General features: G+C 39.4%; 2 pseudogenes; both read right to left on the bottom strand.

Moving 5' to 3' along the window:
• Positions 1–9,843: 9,843 nt before the first annotated feature.
• On the bottom strand, positions 9,844–20,539 carry LOC118800957 (annotated as a pseudogene).
• Positions 10,846–10,964, bottom strand: LOC118800963 (annotated as a pseudogene).
• Positions 20,540–20,763: the final 224 nt, after the last annotated feature.

The raw sequence follows: 20,763 nt of genomic DNA on the forward strand, positions 1-20,763 counted from the left end.
ATTATACTACTAATATTAATAGTAGTAGTAATTAATAGTTAGGAGTCCATGAAAACTTCAGTGTAGGGTGGGCAGCTAGTCCAAGGCAAGTGGCGGTGACTGGGACGTGGGTGACTGGGGCGTGGGCAACTGGTCTGAAGCGGGTAGCCGGAGAGCTCTACAAACAATCATCCAGCAGTGTCCGGCCGGACAGGTGGGCAGTCGTTTTCTCGGAAGAAAGGTAGGGAGATGGAATTAGTTTAGTTCTGTATGGGTGTATGTATAATAATATGTAAAACATTTCCAGAGTGTGGCTAACGACTCCGGCAGATCTGACTATAACAGCTTAACTAAAAGGAGAGAACCAAAAGGACACAGACACGGGAGCACCCTGAGACAATTGGGCATCCCTCCGCTCCACCATCCACAAACCTGAGTGACCACCAGCATCTCAGTTTACTATAATTCCCTGTGTCCATGGATCACTGGATCTGCTGCCTTTATCTAAGGGGAAACATTAACTACCAAAAGCTAAACTAAACAAGTGAGTTTTTAGCCTAGATTTGAAGATTGCGACTGAGTCTGAGTCCCGAACATTTTCTGGAAGATCATTCCAGAGTTTGGGGGCTTTATAAGAAAAGGCTCTTCCCCCAGATGAAACCTTCTGAATTCTGGGAACTATTAAAAAGCCAGCACTCTGTGATCTGAGTAATCGTGGTGGCTCGTAATGGGAAATAAGGTCTTGTAGGTACTCAGGAGCCCATGTAGGGCTTTGTACGTCAATAAAGGAATTTTGTGATCAATACGGAATTTAACAGGCAGCCAATGGAGTGATGATAGAACTGGACTGATATGATCAAATTTTCTAGTTTTAGTGAGAACCCTGGCTGCAGCATTTTGAACTAGTTGAAGTTTACTTAAATTCCTGCTGGTGCATCCTGACAGTAGTGCATTACAATAGTCTAGCCTTGAAGTAATAAAGGCATGTACTAATGTTTCTGCATCGTGCAGCGATAAGGCATTTCTTATTCTGGCGATGTTGCGAAGATGTAAAAAAGCTGTCCTAGTGATACTGCGTATGTGTTGGTCGAATGATAAATCTGGATCAATTATGATGCCAAGATTTTTTGCTGCTGAACCAGGTATAACTGGAAAGTCAGCGAGATTTAAAATTAAATCTGATAATTTATTTCTTGCCACTTTTGGACCCAGAAGGAGAACCTCTGTTTTGTTACTGTTTCGAAGGAGGAAGTTACGCAACATCCAGCCTTTCACATCTTTTACACAGTCCTCTATTTTCTTTAGCCTGTATTTGTCATCAGGCTTGGCTGACGTGTACAATTGCGTATCGTCTGCGTAACAGTGAAAGTTGATGCCATGGTTACTTATAACTGTGCCTAACGGTAACATGTATAATGTAAATAATAATGGTCCTAAAATAGAGCCTTGCAGAATTCCAAATCTTACTTGTGAATAATTGGAAGTCATTTACCTTTACGAACTGATAACGTTCCGTTAAGTAAGATTTGAACCATGATAGGGCGGTCCCTGTGATTCCAACCATGTTTTCTAACCTTTCTAGGAGAATATTGTGGTCTATCGTATCGAAAGCTGCGCTGAGGTCAAGTAGCACCAGCAGGGATATGTAGCCTTGATCAGAGGCAAGAAGATCATTTGTTATCTTAACTAGAGCTGTCTCAGTGCTAGAGCTGTCTCAGTGCTGTGATGTGGCCTGAATCCAGATTGGAATTTTTCATATATGTGGTTCTTATGTAGATATGAACTAAATTGTTGGGCTACAGCTTTTTCTAAGATCTTAGATATAAATGGTAGGTTAGAAATAGGCCTGTAATTAGACAATACGCAGCGTCAAGGTTTGGTTTCTTGATCAGATGTTTAATAACTGCTAGTTTAAAAGCTTTGGGTACATGGCCCAGGCTAAGGGACCAGTTTACTATAGTTAAAAGAGGATTCATGATAACTGGTAGTACTTCTTTGAGTAATTTTGAGGGAATTGCATCAAGTGTGCAGGTTGTACAATTTGCAGAGAAGATAATCTTCTCTAGTTCTGGCTGTGGGAGTGGGTAGAAAGTTTCCAGCCTTTCTTCTGCAACTACGTTATGTTTTATATCAGCCACATCAGATGACAGCCAAGTTGGATTTAATACTGTGGGTTGAATTTGTTGTCTAATATTTTCAATTTTATTATTCAAAAAAGTCCATAAAAACTTCACTGGTGAGAGTCGCCGGAATTTGTGGTTCAGTACCTGCCTGATTTTTTGTAATTTTGGAAATCACACTAAACAGTACTCTAGGATTATATTTATTATTCTCGATCAGCGAGGCCAGATATGCTGAGCGAGCTTTAGTGAGAGCATTTCTATACTCTATACGGCTGTCCTTCCAGGCCAAGTGGAACACTTCCAGCTTGGTTGATCGCCATTTCTGCTCTAGTTTCCGTACTGTTTGTTTTACGTTACGGGTTTTATCACTGTACCATGGGGTGAGCTTTTTCTGTCTTATCCTTTTTATTTTAAGAGTAGATAGACTGTAATAAAAGCTCTGTGACAGTTAAGTTTCTTACCCTTATAGTGATATTTCCTGGTCCATGTCAGTGTAATACATCCGCTGGTCTGGTCCGGTCCGGTCCGGTCCTTTAACTCTTTCCCTGATGCGAGAACAAGAGCTTCACTGGGAGTGTACTGTTTCAAAATCAATGAACTAGGTACATGTGGAAAACAAAATGATTTTGAGAGGCTATCCAAAGCTGAGAAATAGTTTTGAATGATGTACAACACCATACGTTTGTTTGGTTTTCACTTTTCAGCCCCCTGGCTTTCAAAATGGTGGAACTGTTTTCTGTATTATCCTATAGGACCGGAAAATAGTTCTGGCTTTTTGGAAACCAGGAAACAGGAAAAGCCATTGAAAGTGCTGAAAGTACTACAAGCAGTTTAGTGCATTAAAAAAATCAGCTGGAAATTGTGCTGATTTCCAGTCTGTACTTACTTCATTCATTTTGGAGCAGTACAGTTCCTGTGAAGCTCTCGTTCTCATGGCAGAGAAGGCATTAATGGGCCAAACTTCGTGAATGTATTACACTTGAAATAAAGCAGCAAATACCACTGTATGGCTAACAATCCAAACTATCATTTTGACCAAATTGTTTCTCCTTGGCTGGGGTAATGTACGCTGTCTTCTGCATTTACAGATATTTTGTCAGGATAAATCCAGAGCAGAGTAAGTGTGCAGCCAAGGTCCAGGTGAGCAGAAGGACTGGCAAGATGGTCCAACAAAAGAATGAGTCCCTCAATCCACATGGCATCGTTTATCAGGGACTTCATTGACTATGACCAGTGGTGGACAGTAACTAAGTAAATGTAATTCGTTACTGTACTTAAGTAGTTTTTTCGTGTATCTGTACTTTACTGAAGTATTTCCATTTTGGTGAAAGAAGAGCAAAGCAAGAACACCAATCAGGGCACAGCGCACACTTAGTTTTGAGCTTGTTTTGACCTGTTGGACATACCGACCCAGTGCAAGCACACGGTTCAACGTCAGTGCAGCAGCGCAAAATTTTGTGAGTGTCTGTTCAACATAAATGCTGAACTAACCTAACTTTGTGTAAATAGACCACAATATAGAAATATGTACATATATGCAGTTGTGACTGATGTGTTTCTTTTTACTGAATTCATACAAACACTTTCATTTTATAGTAAATTTGTTTTGGCTAGTTTATGTTTATGAACAGAGACCTACAGATACAATATTATAAAGGAAAACTAATTTGTGAATCTGTGTTTAAAGCAAGCTTTTATTAAACTTAAACTTGTAACTAAGTTGCAAATAAATCTTAAACTGAAACTTTGCTTGTTTGCTGCCAGCCAGTTACTGTACATTTCACAGTGTTCTTTTTACAGTGTAAAACTGTGTTCGAACAATCAGCAGAGCTTTATTTTACTGCAAAAGAGGATTTTCATTTTCACCTAAAAATCTAATTCTTTGGAGCCACAACAGGCCAGTAAAAGGCCTGAGCCGCATGTTGCTGACCCCTGGTTTAGGCCATGTTAACGCTTTGAGATAGGAAGTAGGAGGTTCAGAGTGCCCAGTTGTCAGGAGTGCAACATATCATGGCACCTGTGTTGAGTGTCATCAGTTAATTTGCCTTCCCTGGTGGCTTCTGTAAGTCAGTGCTTGTGTCTGCTTGATGAGCTAAGTGTTTGTTCTTATGAGGAATGGGGCATTTTGTAGTTTATGCCAGTGTGTGTCTTACTGGCATGTACTGTGATGTTTGCGAATGCTTACTGCCAGCAGGAGACCAGCTAATTTTTTAACACCCCACCAATTTCCTGTAACCAGCTTCAGCCTCACTTGTGCCTTTTAGTTTGAAAGTGGCGAGTTTGAGTTTGTTAGCTGATACCAAACTTGTTGGAAGGCAAAACATTCAGTTCAAAAAGCCGAATCCAGTTCAGGAACAATAAAGTCAATCTTGGACATTCTATTGTTTGAAATTCTACAGTTTTTGGTTCATATTTCATTGTGTTTTTATACATTTCCACTTTTAACAGAACATTGCTTCCACTGCTTTAATTTTTCTGTTTTGTTAAAACTATTTGAAAATATTTAATGTGACAGTCATTTACAATGTGATGTTTTATGTATTTTTCTAATTGAATCAGTGTTACTAGGATAAATGCAACTGTCAGCAAGTCTCAGAAAGCAAATGTAAAAAATGGAGGACTTGCACACATCTTTATGATTCACAACTCCTTCCCTTTGTTTCTTTCTTTCTTTTACATTTGTCTCTAATAGTACAGCCACACTACCTAAGAGTCCTCAAACAATGTCTGTTATTTTGATAATGTTGTTGTTTACAAAATAAAACTGTTTACAAAATGTATAATACACAGTAAAGTATATTTAGTGCCTATGTATTTTTACATTTAAAATGTTGAAGATGAATGAAGTGATACAATAAATGAAGTTTTTGTGAAAAAGTGTCTATTTTATAGTATGTAATTATTTTAGTTATTAATTTACAGTATTAAAATTAATGCAGTAATACCTATTACAGTAGCTTAATTTTTGCTGTGATAAACACAGCACACTATTACTGTGATAACATTTACAGTACTGTGATTATTACTACTACTATTAATACAGTATTTTATAGGTACTGTGATTAAATTTATCAGTAAGCATACTGTGGAATGTACTACAGCAACTTACATGCTAATTGCTGCCGGCCAGTTACTGTACATTTCACAGTGTTCTTTTTACAGTGTTGTCATTAGGAAGCGTTCGATTGTGGTCAGAAACAGTTTAACCTGAAAAAAATGCCAAATTGAAGACATTGCGGCGAGAACTAAGAAATGGACGGAGATAAAAAGCATACGTGCGGCTACGGAACACATCAAAGCTCATTCTTTGTCATTATGAAGCGTTCGATTGTTTGACCTGAAATAATGCCAAAATTAAAGACTTTGCGGCGAGAACCAAGACATGGACAGAGATACAAAGGGCTCCTGTATGGAGTTAGTTTTGTGCCAAAATGTCTGAGAGAAGATCCTGATGTTTGAGACATGAATGTTCCGGTTTGAGTGACAGCGCTACTCTGAGCGCAGCTACTGAACTTGAACGCGCTTCTCAGCACGAAGTGCGGCAGATAAACACCTTCGGATTTGCTCAACAAAACACTCTGGTTTCACTCACAACTGGAAAACCTGCTCAGTCATGCTCTTCACCTTCAAAACTCGCACGTGCGCGCAAATCATTTCTGCTCTCAGCTCCGCAGCGCGCGCTCAACTTTCACACCTGCTCGCTGTAGAATGTCTGAACGTTTGTGCCAAAACTCCAGCCAATCAGAGCTGCCGAGGGGCGGTTCCTGCCAGCGCACCAATCATGGCGTCTTTTCTTAAGCAGCTTTATGCCAATTGGTCAAGGTACGCTCGTGACTGTGGTGTTGAGTCAGCTAGTCTGCTTGTAGCCTCGACATTAGCTCGATGGTTTCCAGCTTTCTAGTATCAAATGAATAGAAATGATTTATCAGTAATACTCTGTAAATAATAACGTATTAATCTAACTAACATTGGTAGCTCGGCCATTTGTTCCCTACCAGAGGCTTAACGGTAGCTAACTTCAAATAGCTTAACATGAATCAACTAAGCTGATGTTAGCAAGGTTTCTTAGCTAACCGTGTCTAACAGTGTCCTACTGAACTCTCCTATAGCGCTCGTCTTCGTAGGCTCATCTTGTTAATCCTGTATATTTATCTTGTATAGTGGCGTCATCTAAAAACAATACTGATGCTGTGCAGTTTTATATGGACAAAAAAACTTTTCAGTCAATTAAGTCTTTTAACAGTAAGTTAAATAGTTAATAAAAGTTAATATCCTGGACACTAAGTTTAGGTTATCACAACACACTGACGTTTGGCTTCAAACCAACCTACTGTTGATGGGTGCTAAATAACAACATGTATGGGCTCACTTTGTGAGCCTGCCACATAGTTTATGTCAAAAGTGTAACCGGCCAACTTAGACACCCAGCGCAGCTCACAGCAGTCAAGCTTTGGCGAGGTCATTATATGAGTGAGTGGATTATTATCCTTCCAAACTGAGAATTCATGTCTTTTTAACCAATGGCTGAATTTGTCCCAGACTGACAATTTAAGCGTTAGAAATTCCAGCCTATAAGTTGAATAGTTTTTCTGGGTTGAGTCAGGGAATTACTTGCAAATGCTGTTGGTCTAGCTCTGGCCTCAATTTCCTGAACCTGTCACTGGACTACTCCAAGTCCATCCAAAGAAGCATTGGTACAGAGCAGGAAAGGGTGGATGAAATCTGAATGGGCCAACACAGAGTTGACAAGGGCTGCTTTAGGCATATTAACGGCCTGATCATATTCAGCAGCTCAGCTTTTGTCTAACTATAGCATTTCTGTGTAATCTGCAACCTTTTTGATTTGCTTTTCTGACTGGCCAACAAAGAAAAAAGAAACCCAGAACTAAAGAAACAGAAAATTAAGTCATTACTTACTCATCAATGCCAGCCAAGAAACTTTAATTTTAGTTTCTTGTCATGCTTTTTGGGTGTGTATTGGTGTTTCTTTGTTTTCCTGTTTTGAAACTGAACTGAACTGAAATCTATTTTACTATTTTTCTTTTATTTATTTGACTCTTTTCAAATACAGACACTTTTTGGCATTTACTCCCATTTTTCTCCCCGATTTGTTCGTGTCCAGATCCAGATCCTGGATAATTAATATAGTTAAAAACTGTACTGACTCTAGATAAGCAGTTAATCTTGTTCATGACTGTATTGATTAAGTTTTCCATTCTAGGATAAAATTCTCCTGACCAGTCTAAACACACAAAGACTGGTAGGAATTTGAAAAACAGCAAAGACACCAGCTGATGATGTCACAAAACAGTGATTGGATGAAAGTGGTGTTTATCAAGAAAAAGAAAATATATGATTATCCAAGATAAGGCACCACAAGCATGGCTGTAGCAGCTCCAGGGCTCAAACACATCCTGCTATTGTAAACTGGACCTAAAGGAATGTATGCTTGTTTGCTGTATGACTCTAAGACAATTTTGTAAGCTATAAACTAACAAACATCAAATTTCAGAGACTCCAGAAATTTCAGGTTGGTATGTATAACAACATAACATATAAACATTGACAGATTAATTACACTAATTACAGTGTCTGAATTACTTACTACCTACTGACAGCAGACCATGCCGCTATAAATTCATTAAGCTATTATTGATCTGCACCATGTTTCCTGATATGTCCATGTAGGAGTGGATTATCTATCTATCTATCTATCTACTATCTATCTATCTATTCATCCATCCATCCATTCATCCACTGGTTATATTAACCTCTCCCTTATGTTCTACTGATTGACCAGACTGTATTACAGCTTGCATTCAGATATTCTAGTGTTTGTCAGTTTCAGACACAGCTGACATGAACTATTCCACCACACCTGATCATCCGCTGATAATGGAGCCCTTCATGAGCTGGACCATGTGTGTTGGGTTAGGGTTTGTTGAAATATTATTAATATTTTAATTTCAGTGTTGAAACAGTGCTGTATATAAACAAAAGAACAGAAAATTAAGACATATTTATAATTCAAAATGCCTTCGTGTTTATTTAAAAAAAAATAGACAAACAGAATCTTTTCATTACACTATTTACACGTAGGAGGTTCACACAGTATCTTCCTTCACCCTGGAAACTCTTTACATCAGCACTAAAGGACTCACGGTACTTATGAACAGTTTATGTCCGGCAAGATAATATAACATGTTTTATGATGTAAATGGCATTGTTTTGAGGTAAGAGTCACACTGTTTTCACTGGTTTATGCATATTTGTGTTGTTACATATTATTTTACTTTATTTGCTTTTATTAACTCTGTAACTTCTCTTAAACCTTCTTCTGTTTCCCTTGCCTTTTGTGTTAATCTTGTTTGCATTTTGTATGTCTCTCTTGGTGATGTGTGGGGGCTGTGGAGAGCAGTCCCTTTGTCATGTAATGACCTACAATGGTTAACCTTTTTCACATCTGGGTATCTATAACTCCCCAATCTAGCAATGCCATTCATTGAAGGGATATCTCAGACATCCTGGCTCCTAGATGGGGGAGACTGTAAATTCCTGGGTGGGCCTCAAGATGTCTATTTTAATTACAAAGATAGAGGTAGTCGTTTAGACAAAGAGACAACAGGAAGGTAAGGGTTACCTGGGTGACTATAAGTTCATCGCTGTGTAGGCTTAGTTAGACTTGCTTGGTTGGGCAGACGCGTTTATTAAACTTCTTTTCCTCGACAAAGTCTCCACTCCTGTTTCTTCAAGAAACCAAAGCTTGCTAGCAGAAGTCAACAGTGTATATGGGAGAATGTGTATGAAAATGCAACAATTAAAGGAAAATTTAAATATCCCATAAACAGCGTGTTCTTAACTAGGCCTCTGCTTTATACATTCCATAGCCTGTGAATGATGTTTTATATCAGTGTTACACACAGAACAGATGACTTTCACTTTAGTTTAATGCCCTTAATGTCCAGACAGTGTCATTTATTCCATCATCCTGTAAATATATACCTAAGTTGTTTATAAATATTGAAGTATTGCTTTATAAATACATTATTAATCGCTCATGCAGGTTTTATGTAAACCCTGGGTAAAGAACCTTCGAATAAAGTGTCACAGAATTTATACAAATCTGTGAATATAAAAAATAATGTGTGTGTATAATTTGTATTCTCTTTTTAAATCACACTGTAAGTGAAGAATCTCTAAACATAACTGTGTACAATATAATTAAAATGGAGATTTTTTGTGCTCTGGGATGGCAAATTATATCCTCCCAGTGTCCTGCCTCAGTTTCAGCCTCTCAGAGTTAATAATATAACAGACTGTTCATTAAAAACAAACCCACAATTCTCTAACACACCTCTACATGTTCTCATACATGTTAATGTTTTTATTCCTGTTTTAATTATTTTTATTAACATTTCTACTTTTTCAAATGTCAGTAATTTTTCCAAACAATTTTTTTTCCATGCATGTTAATGATTTTTCAAGCACATAAATGATTTCTGTCTAGCACATAGATTTTTCAAGCATGTTAATTATTTTTGTCAAGTATGTTAGAGTTTTTAAACACAATTTTTCAAGCAGGTTTATGATTTTTCAAACACTTCAATTATTCTTTTCCAGCCCACTAATGATTTTTGTGATTGTGTGTTAATTATGTGAATATAATTCACTGTGTTTTCAGCTTCTGTAGCTCCCAAACCTCTTCTCAAGATCAATAAGGTCATGAAGTCCAGTGTGACAATCAGTCTCTGTGGCTTTTTTCCACTACATTCTTACTAAGCGCAATAGCTCCTCTCAGGACAGCTATTTCGGCATTCCGAGGGCAGAGCACCTTACACAGTGACCCAAACCACTCTCTGATAATCCTGTTCGCATGTGGAGCAAAGTCTCCAACCAAGATCATGTACCTGATGTTCAGGCTGGGTTTACTCAGCATCTCTCTGACCAGTCTTTCTGTCACTCTGAGACTCTCATCATGTAGGCACCTCATGATTTCCTGTGACAGTATTATTGCCACACCTTCTCTGCCAGCATCACTGACTTCTTTAAAGCAGGCCTTCCAAACATTTAGTTTCCTGGCTGTCTCTTGTAAACTACTTGGACATGGCACCGAAACATCTGTGCCATAATGTTTACAGGTTGAGAAATCATACATTAACTTATGCAGCTCAGCTGGATGATTTTCCTCAAACTCATCCAACACCTTTTCAGAGAATATCTTTCTGAGGACCCATCTGAAGTTCTTGTCCACTCTGTGTTCAACCATGAGCAGCTCCTTTAGACGACTTCCGTCCACCACCTCAAGAACTGTGATGTTGATACTTTCATCTACAAAAGAGCAAAGACAGAAAGTCACATCCTGCGACACTTTATTCAGAAAGTAATTGCAGTAAAAAGTCCTCTGTAAGACACTGGTCCTTATTCATCAAAGCAAATTTCTCTGAAAATGTTTTTCATTATTTCATTTTTGGCACATCTGTATAATTGATCTCATATCTGGTTGATATTAAAGCATAGGAGAATCACTTTATGAAATTTTGTTACACATACAAGAAATCAGTCTTGGTGAGTCACACATGTATGACATTAACACACTGAACAGACCAGACAAACACAGACTGACGACAAGCACTTAACTCAGAGACAAATACAAACCCAATTCCAAAAAGTTTGGACGCTGTGTAAAATGTAAATAAAGATTAAGTGACCCTTATTACCTCCAGCCCACGACTGCCCCAGAAATAGCTTACAGCACCTGGTTTTCCCAGGCGGTCTCCCATCCAAGTACTAACCAAGCCCGACCCCGCTTAGCTTCTGAGATCAGACGAGATTGGGCGTTCTCAGGGTGTTCTGGCCGTAAGCATGTAAAAATAAAAATGTAAATAAAAACAGAATGCAATGATTTGCAAATCTCATAGATTCATATTTTATTCACAGTAGAACATAGAACACATATCAGATGATGAAAGTGGGACATTTTACTATTTCTTAAAACCATTAACTCGTTTAGAACTTGATGGCAGCAACATACTTTTCTGAGTACTTCTTCTTTGCTGTTACTGTTGCTCTTAGCTGTTACTCTCTTTCTCCTGCTTGTATTTGGCCTCCTTATAGAGAATTCTGTCAACTCCTGAAAGCTGCCTTATTTTCCCTCCAAAGCCGTCTGAGTTCAGCTGAAAACTATGCTTTATTGCTGGTGTATGTCACCCGTCCAGTGGTGTAAAAATAGAAGCAGATTCCTCCTTCCCTTGGTTTTAGCGCTGAGCTCTGCATCTCTGTCCACTCTGTGCAGCTGGAAGCTGGGGAGGCGCAGCACGCTGTCCAGGCTTTTTGGTTTTTCTTTAGGGGAAGTAGTTCTTCCATTTTGTTGCACAGAGACCACAGATTAGAGAGCAATACAGACAGTAAGAGTGTATGAAACCCATGCTGTCTCATCTGTAGGTCTGCCTCTCCTTTACTTCCTTGCCAGGTTGAGCAGAGCCAGTGGACCTGTTGTAAGGATTCCCAAAAACTCTGATGATTTTTGAATACACTCCAGAATAATTTCAGGCGAAACATTGTCAGTGATCAGTAACTGTTCTCTGCTCCAACTGTCTGAGTTTGACGTACAGTGGACTACAGGAGACAGAAGCACAAACAGGGTAGATGCACTGGAGTCCAAGCTGAGCTAAAAGCTAGCTCCTCCAGGCCAGCCATACCCTCACTATATAGCTAACGTTCCCTCACTTAACACAAGAATTGCTCCAGCTCAGAATGACTGCACGATATGTGATGAGGGAATGCTGGATTCTAATTCTGTCTGAAACGTGGCTTTACAGCAACACCCCCAACTCAGCAGTTCAGCCTCAATGTTAGCGTCAAGAGAGCCAAGGCTTCATGTCCTCGGAAAATACAGGAACACTTCACAACGACCGACCCATGACGTATGTGGCAAGGCATTCAAATTACCATGGACAACAAGAATCATCTCACCTGTACCAATGACACTGCCCTCCCTGCTTTAAACAGCTCCTATGCTCATTTTGAAGCCTCCAACACTGAGGCAGCAGTGAGGATCGTGCCTCCTCCCTCGGTGACCAGGTGCTGTCTGTGAATGCAGCTGATGTGAGGAGAGCCCTGCTAAGGGTGAACCCATGCAATGCTGCAGGCCCTGACATCACTGTTGAGCGTGTGCTTAAGACATCTTCAGCATCTCCCTGGAGCAGGTTTCTCTGTCCTCTGTCTCCAGCCTTAATGACCGTCACGCTAACCCTAGTTGTCATAAAGTGCTTCAAACAGCTAATCATGGCACACATTATGCAATCCATTCCGTCAACACTGGATGCCCACCAATATGTCTGCAGGCAAAACTGAGCTGCTGAGGGCGGCGTACATCACTTCACGTACAAACAGGCTGAGGAACAGCTTTTACTCCAGCGCCATACATGAGCTGAACACTGCTAGCATACACACTCCAAACTGATCTAGACTCAATGGACAGATACTTATCAGGACTTGTTTACACGCCTTTGCACTCCATCATGCACAACTTACTGTATGTTTGCATCCAACTGCACTTATAACATATCTTTAGCTTCACAGTTGCACATATGTACATATGTAACAGAAAAAAATAACACTTTAAGTAAACTTATTTTAGTAGAATTCGCCAAAATTAGTTCAAAAGAAAATACAATTGAACATATGTTTCTATGGCCGTGCAGCGACACCTGCTGGTCAGAGTGAGTATTGCGTATTTAATAAAGCGGCCTCCTACTATATCCGGTTCAGTCCGGTTTTGCCATTGAGGAGATATGGTTGGCTCAGACGTCTTCTCCTCTCTATTGAAGTATTTATGAGTTTTGCTGTTGTACTTTCAGGCAATAATCAGTACGTTGAAGTAACACAGTATGTACGTTTTAAGTTTTTATTGGTACAGCTCCGTTTGTGTTATTAAAAAGGTTGCTAAGTACGAGCTGTAACTGTTTTTCAGCCACAGCTAGCTATGCTAGCTCTGTGCCCCATGTGGTCTGAATGCTATATGGAACTGATGTGATTTCTTTGGTGCCTTATAGCTGTTAGAGTGGAGAAGCACAATACTGACCAGCTGCTGTACTTCGTCTGATTATACTCAAACAGGCTCCAGCAGACGTGAACCCACTTCTTGTTGCACGTGCTTTATTGAGGGACCAGAACAGCAGGGTTACACATACATATGTTGCATAATTTAAAACATACATCTTATAGCACCTTATAACAAAACTCTATACTATACAACTGTGATTTACCATACATGTGTCACGATTTCCCATGCTTCCAATCCCGATGATGTCACCCCCTTCCACCAATCACACGCATCTGCCTCGTTCTCAGTCACCCGATTATTAATGCAACTCACCTGTGTTTGTTTGCCTCAGACTTTAAAAGGACTCTGGGGTTTTGCCATTCACTGGTTTACTGAGTGTTTCTTTACCGTGTTTCATGACTTGTGTTTTTGAACTCCCTGCCTGTTTTTGGATATTGCTCTTTTGTATTTGAGTCTGTCTTGTTATCTGACTGTTCTCTCATTAAACCAACTTCCATTTTTAAGATCCATGAGCATCTTTCTGTGCTTGAGTAGCGTTACATAATATTTTTACCTGTTACTGTGCAAAAACCTACTGTGTGATAACCCTAACCCTAGAAATACAGAGATTTTATTTGAGATTGTTTATTTTTCTAGTTATTAGTTGGACTGGGCTGCTTTTTAATTTCGCTCTACCCAATAAAAGGAATCTTGAATCTTTAAACATTTTCATTGAACTGCTGCCTCAGACTTACTGCTCATTTCATCTGCTGCACTTTAACTTACGCACTCACTTTGCCATGAAACTTTACCTCAGAGACTTTATATGCACAGTCGCTTTAATCCAGGGGTGTCCATTCTTATCCACAAAAGGCCGCCGTGGCTGCAGGTTTTCATTCCAAACAAGCAGGAGCACAACTGACTCTACTGACTTTTAATCAACTGGTCAGTCTTCAAACAACTGTTCATGCGAGCTCTTTCTTGATTGGAATAAAACAGGCAGCCACACCGGCGCTTTGCGCATAAGATTAGACACCCCTGCTTTAATCTGTACACTGTCTGTAATTTTAATAATTTTTGTGGTTGTGTTACCAAACACTATTGTTGATTATCAGAGCACTGATAAAAATACACATGACTATTATTGCTGCTGTGGATCAACAGCTGGTCTATATTCTCTACTGTCCTGGGATTAATGGTTCTATAGTTGTAGTTGTTGTATAGTGTACAGAAGAGTTTACTGTATAGTGTTTGTATATATTTTATATTTATTGTATTATTATCTGTATGTTGTATTATTATTTTCTGTATGCACTGATGCTGCTCTATGGAGCACCAAATAACATAAAATTTAAATACATTTCATTCCTCTCTCAACACATTTGTCATTAGAAGAATGTCAATAAAGCTGATTTTGACCTTCATGAATGAAGGCAGTTTGGACACTGTGAAACCCCTTTGAAATAGGAAGTCATGAATAATACTTAAGAGATCCTGAACACACAGGGGGACTTAAAGTAGAGTAAAATGGGGACATTCTTCACTTACATTTTATTCATAAGAAACACTAAGCGTACCAGTAGGAGTGACGAATGTAATTTTGTTAAAACAGTATTAGTTAATGCAACAAAGACTCCATTAAATTCTAGAAAATAGCTCCAACATAAATGGTATGATTATATATATATATATATATATATATATATATATATATATATATATATATATATATATATATCACCAATACATTATGTGTGATTGAACAGCAGTGTGAAGAGCTGAATATCTACATACCTCCACAGTCCACCACCATGTACTGTGTTCCTGGAACGTCTTCTATTGTCTCTGCTTCTTCAAGATCTCCTTCCATGAAGCCAGCACTTGGTAGCTGTTTACACCACATATATGCGGCTTCTGGTTCTAGAGCTACAATCAGTCTCTCAGGATCAGATTCTGTCACCAGACCAGCCTGAACACATAAAGATATGTTTTATTATGCATTATTCAGCAGGTAGTTCCGGCCACGCAAGCTGATTGTTTGAGAAGTGTTCTAACTGTGCTGTTATTTTGCTGTAACAGCACGGTTTTTTCACAAACACTGTATCACTCCGCTGAGACGCCGTTGCTAAACAACGACTTTGACAGCTGTAGCTGTGAGGACGCTCAAGACATTTGAACGTTTTTACTTCTTACTTTGCCACAGACAGAAAATGGACACTTAAGATCACATTTGACCGACAGCCGATTTGACTTTATAGACTGGCTGGAACAAAACAACATTAATACTCATCTATAAAAAAACAGACAAAACTGAGCTGAACTTGATATTGCGGCAGTTTTATGGCTCAGTCTGATTTGGTCAGACTCTGAAGATCAGACTACACGTTTGGCGAATGGTATTGGGTTCATTTCTGGCTGATTCCAGGTTGTTTAGCTGTTCTTCTGTCTTCTGACTGAAAAGCTGCTCAGTGGTGATGACAGTTTGGGAATTTAGTGTAAGGAGCTGGAGAACGAACTGCCGGCTGTGCAGCGAGTGGGCGGAGCTCGTTACTCTGACGTAGCAACAAGCTGCTTGTTAAGGAACTAAAATTTGGCGGAAGGAATTGCAGCAGTCTGTCTTGTAGCGGTGTGTTTTTGTAGAGGTTTTGTAGCGGTCTGTTTTTATAGTGGTTTTTGTAGCGGTCTGTTTTTGTGGAGGTTTTGTAGTGGTCTGTTTCTGTAGTGGTTTTTGTAGCGGTCTGTTTTTGTGGAGGTTTTTGTAGCAGTCTGTTTTTGTAGCGGTTTTTGTAGCAGTCTGTTTTTCTAGTGGTTTTTGTAGCGGTCTGTTTTTGTGGAGGTTTTGTAGCGGTCTGTTTTTGTAGTGGTTTTTGTAGCGGTCTGTTTTTGTAGTGGTTTTTGTAGCGGTCTGTTCTTGTAGAGGTTTTGTAGCGGTCTGTTTTTCTAGTGGTTTTTGTAGCGGTCTGTTTTTCTAGTGGTTTTTGTAGCGGTCTGTTTTTGTAGAGGTTTTGTAGCGGTCTGTTTTTGTAGCGGTTTTTGTAGCGGTCTGTTTTTCTAGTGGTTTTTGTAGCGGTCTGTTTTTGTAGAGGTTTTGTAGTGGTCTGTTTCTGTAGTGGTTTTTGTAGCGGTCTGTTTTTGTGGAGGTTTTTGTAGCGGTCTGTTTTTGTAGCGGTCTGTTTTTGTAGTGGTTTTTGTAGCAGTCTGTTTTTCTAGTGGTTTTTGTAGCGGTCTGTTTTTGTGGAGGTTTTGTAGCGGTCTGTTTTTGTGGAGGTTTTTGTAGCGGTCTGTTTTTGTAGAGGTTTTGTAGCGGTCTGTTTTTCTAGTGGTTTTTGTAGCGGTCTGTTTTTCTAGTGGTTTTTGTAGCGGTCTGTTTTTGTAGAGGTTTCTGTAGCGGTCTGTTTTTGTGGAGGTTTCTGTAGCGGTCTGTTTTTGTAGTGGTTTTTGTAGCGGTCTGTTTTTGTGGAGGTTTCTGTAGCGGTCTGTTTTTGTAGTTGTCTGTTTTTCTAGTGGTTTTTGTAGCGGTCTGTTTTTGTAGTGGTTTTTGTAGCGGTCTGTTTTTGTAGTGGTTTTTGTAGCAGTCTGTTTTTGTAGTGGTTTTTGTAGCGGTCTGTTTTTGTGGAGGTTTTTGTAGCGGTTTTTGTAGCGGTCTGTTTTTGTGGAGGTTTTTGTAGCGGTCTGTTTTTGTAGCGGTTTGTGTAGCGGTCTGTTTTTGTGGAGGTTTTTGTAGCGGTCTGTTTTTGTAGTGGTTTTTGTAGCGGTCTGTTTTTATGGAGGTTTTTGTAGCGGTCTGTTTTTGTAGTGGTCTGTTTTTGTAGCGGTTTTTGTAGCGGTCTGTTTTTGTAGTGGTTTTTGTAGTGGTCTGTTTTTGTGGAGGTTTTGTAGCGGTCTGTTTTTGTAGTGGTTTTTGTAGCGGTCTGTTTTTCTAGTGGTTTTTGTAGCGGTCTGTTTTTGTAGTTGTCTGTTTTTGTAGAGGTTTTTGTAGCGGTCTGTTTTTCTAGTGGTTTTTGTAGCGGTCTGTTTTTGTAGTTGTCTGTTTTTGTAGAGGTTTTTGTAGCGGTCTGTTTTTGTAGTTGTCTGTTTTTGTAGAGGTTTTGTAGCGGTCTGTTTTTGTAGTTGTCTGTTTTTGTAGTGGTTTTTGTAGCGGTCTGTTTTTGTAGAGGTTTTGTAGCGGTCTGTTTTTGTAGTGGTTTTTGTAGCGGTCTGTTTTTGTAGAGGTTTTGTAGCGGTCTGTTTTTGTAGTTGTCTGTTTTTGTAGTGGTTTTGTAGCGGTCTGTTTTTGTAGAGGTTTTGTAGCGATCTGTTGTTGTGGAGGTTTTTGTAGGGTTCTTTCAGAAAACCAAGCTTTAGTTCTGTTTAAAGACCTTTATTCTTCTTGCTTCTCTCTCTTTTTTCAATTTCCACTGTACCATCAATCATGTGTGTTGATAAGGGTTTTCTCTGATTCCTCTTCGAGGTCCATCCAGCATCTGATTTCCAGGTTATATTTTGAAGGTTTGATTGTTTTTTTCTCTGCTTCATATGAAGCTTATACAGCAGATGTTCATGTTGTGATTCACAATCAGCTCCAGTCCATGTCTTTGCATATAAAATGGAGCTTCCGTCACTTGGTGCAAACAATGGTTTCATTTAACTCCATGTTCAGGTGCACAGATGTCCTTTTAGTAGCTTGTAGAATATATTAGTAATTCTATTTGAAGAAATGAGTTTGTTCTACTGGTTCAGTTCTCTTGTTGAGGTTATGTTGTCCATCTGTATTTTCCTCTTTACTTTTAATGTTTGTCCATGAAACAAGTACCTTTGGACCATTTCTATCAGTCCAGTCATCATGAAACTGGGGCTGAAAGGACAGCTGCTGTGCCGAAATGGTGCAGAAAAATTAAATAAGTATAAAAATGGATTTACATGTTGTTTTTTGGACAGCAGGATGTCCTGGTTGTATGTTTTGTTAATTTCTCTCAAAACTAATCTTAGCCCTGTTGTTGGGGCACCAGTCAATAATCACTGAGAGCGTTATATCTAATAAGAGTCTTGCTGAATCCTTATTGACAATAAGAGCTGCTTAATTTCTTCTTTGTTGTTCATGACCTGAGCAGTAGATGGTATGTTTGTCTAATTAAACTGGTCCAATTCTGGTCCAGCTTTCCATGATTCATACTTTGTACATTCCAGGTTCTGACTGTAACTTTGACTTATCTTTTCGTGCCTTTCAACATCAGCAATTAGACATCCAGAAGGCTTTAATCTAACACTATCATACTTACAAGCTGTACTTAGGGGAATCCTCAGCTCCTCATTTATATAATAAGAGCCTTCTGATCTAATGGTCCCATCTTCTGGCACAGAATCTCGACAGTCATATTGTGTCTATCCATGTGGTTTCCTTGGTAAATTACATCAGTGCTTTAACATTGCTTTCTTCTGCACAGTTGAACTGATTTTTGAATTGATTCACCTAATGATGACATCATCTTATATTTCTACTGTCCCAGTGTATGGTAGGCAGTACAACAGTGTGCTTCTCTGACACACAAGCCTCCTCACCTCGACATGCCACACAACCATGACAAGAAACATCAAGATACTCTTGTGTCATTTCTGCTGCACTACACTGTATTCATCACACATTACCAACTGTTTATAGTAGCTTTAAGTACAGAAGTAATGACACAGTAGAACAGTACATTTCCATTTCTCTGATTTTTGATCTCTCACCTCTGTAGCTGCTTCCCTCATGAACTGTTTAGCCGCAGAGCTCCAAATGGCTGGAACTGTCAAAACCCACATAGCATCAGAGGCAGAGAACGTCTTTCCCGTGCGCTTTCTGATCGCCTCCAGGGACGTGATCCTTCATGAACCTCAGACTCTCAGAGAAAACGTTCATAGCTCTCATTTCTTTACCACTTCTGTCTCTTATCATCAGCTCTCTGTGTAACACCTGAGAAATAAACACATGTACAGTAATCAGTTCCATCACTGAGTAACTCTTCACTCAGACAGCTTTAAATATAAAACAGAAACACTCAGAGGAATAAATCTCACCTTTCCGCTGAGCTCTGCTGTGAAGTTGTCAAAGAAGTACAGTCTCTGTGCCTCGTTTCTCTGTGTGTGCTGGAACGTCATTACAGCCTCATAACCAAACTTTAAAAACTCCCCGTCTTCATCAAACAAACTGCAGTTAGGTGTGTTTCGGGTCTCTGGACCCCACAGAACCACAAACTGTTTGTCTTCTCTGAACATGAAGAAGATTCCACAGCATGAGGCCCTGATCTGAATAACGATAGAAAGTTCTGAGTCTGCAAACAGAACAGAAACACACCGGATCAGAACTGTTATTGTCAAAGACTTTGATATTTCTGACCACTTTTGTGTCTTTTTCAATATTATATTATTATTTCAATATAATAGTATTATAAAAACTTCTCCAGCTGTTCAAACTTTGTCTGTGTAAAGAAAAGGTTTCTAACTGAGAGCACTAGGGAGCTGTTTATGACGGCTATGTATAAAACACCATACATAATATCTGACTGTCCTGAAAATGCTCTCAACAACCCTAATTCTAAAACTGTGAATGTTATTGATGCTTTGGCACCTGAGAAAAAACAAAACAATTTTTGGTAAAAACCCAGAAAAGTGAACGCAGGAAAGCTGAGGGTAAATAGAGACGCACTAAACTTCTAATTCACTATGACGTTCATAAAGAGAGACTAACTACAACTCAGAAATACGCAAAGCCAAGCAGTCTTACTTCTCTGACATTATTAATAAAAACATTAATAAAGCCTGTACCTTATTTATAATCACTGACAGGCCAACACACCCACCAGCACAGGGAGACCCAGAACTCCTTTCTGAGGAGTAATATAATGAATCTGCAGCTTTCTTTAACACTAAAATCCTGAAGACTAGTCAGGTTTCCGCTCACACCACAGCACAGAGCCGCACTTATAAAGGCCTTAAATGACATTTGTACGAATGCAGATGCTGCAAAATTATCTGTGCAGGTGCTTCTTCATCTCAGCGCTGCATTTGATACTGTCGATCATGACATCCGTTTAGACAGCTGCAGCTTATTCAGAATTAAGAGAGCTAAGAGATCCGAGCACATCACACCAGTCCTCCAGTCACTGCACTGGCTACCAATTACAAATCAGAACTCAAGCGAGCTGAAGACTGAAAGCTACCTTAAAGAAAGCGTACACCAGCTTCAAACAACACAAACTCACCTGACCTATTTAGGAGAAACAGCCTGGAGTCATTCGTATGATCAGTGATGTTAAAGGAGAAGCTTATAAATGTTTACATATAACTTACAAATAGTGTGCAAATGATAAAAGTCAGCAATCCCTCTTCTGGCCACCAGAGTCATCCTCTCCCCGAGTACCAACTCTGTCACCATGACAACCAATTACACCTCCTTTCCACTCAAGCAGCCCTGCTACCGAACCCTCTCAGTTGCACTCACTCTTTGTGAAGTGTTGCCAGTTCCCTTGTGTCTGATTTACCAGGCCTGTATTGTTGCCTGTATTGTGTGTTGAACCATTTCTGCCTTTTGTTTTTTAACTCTATCTGTCTGCGACTTTGACCACTGGATTTCCCTGTTTAAATAAACTGTTTAAACTT

This window comes from Colossoma macropomum, unplaced genomic scaffold (assembly GCF_904425465.1).
Source record: "Colossoma macropomum unplaced genomic scaffold, Colossoma_macropomum, whole genome shotgun sequence".
NCBI lineage: Eukaryota > Metazoa > Chordata > Actinopteri > Characiformes > Serrasalmidae > Colossoma > Colossoma macropomum.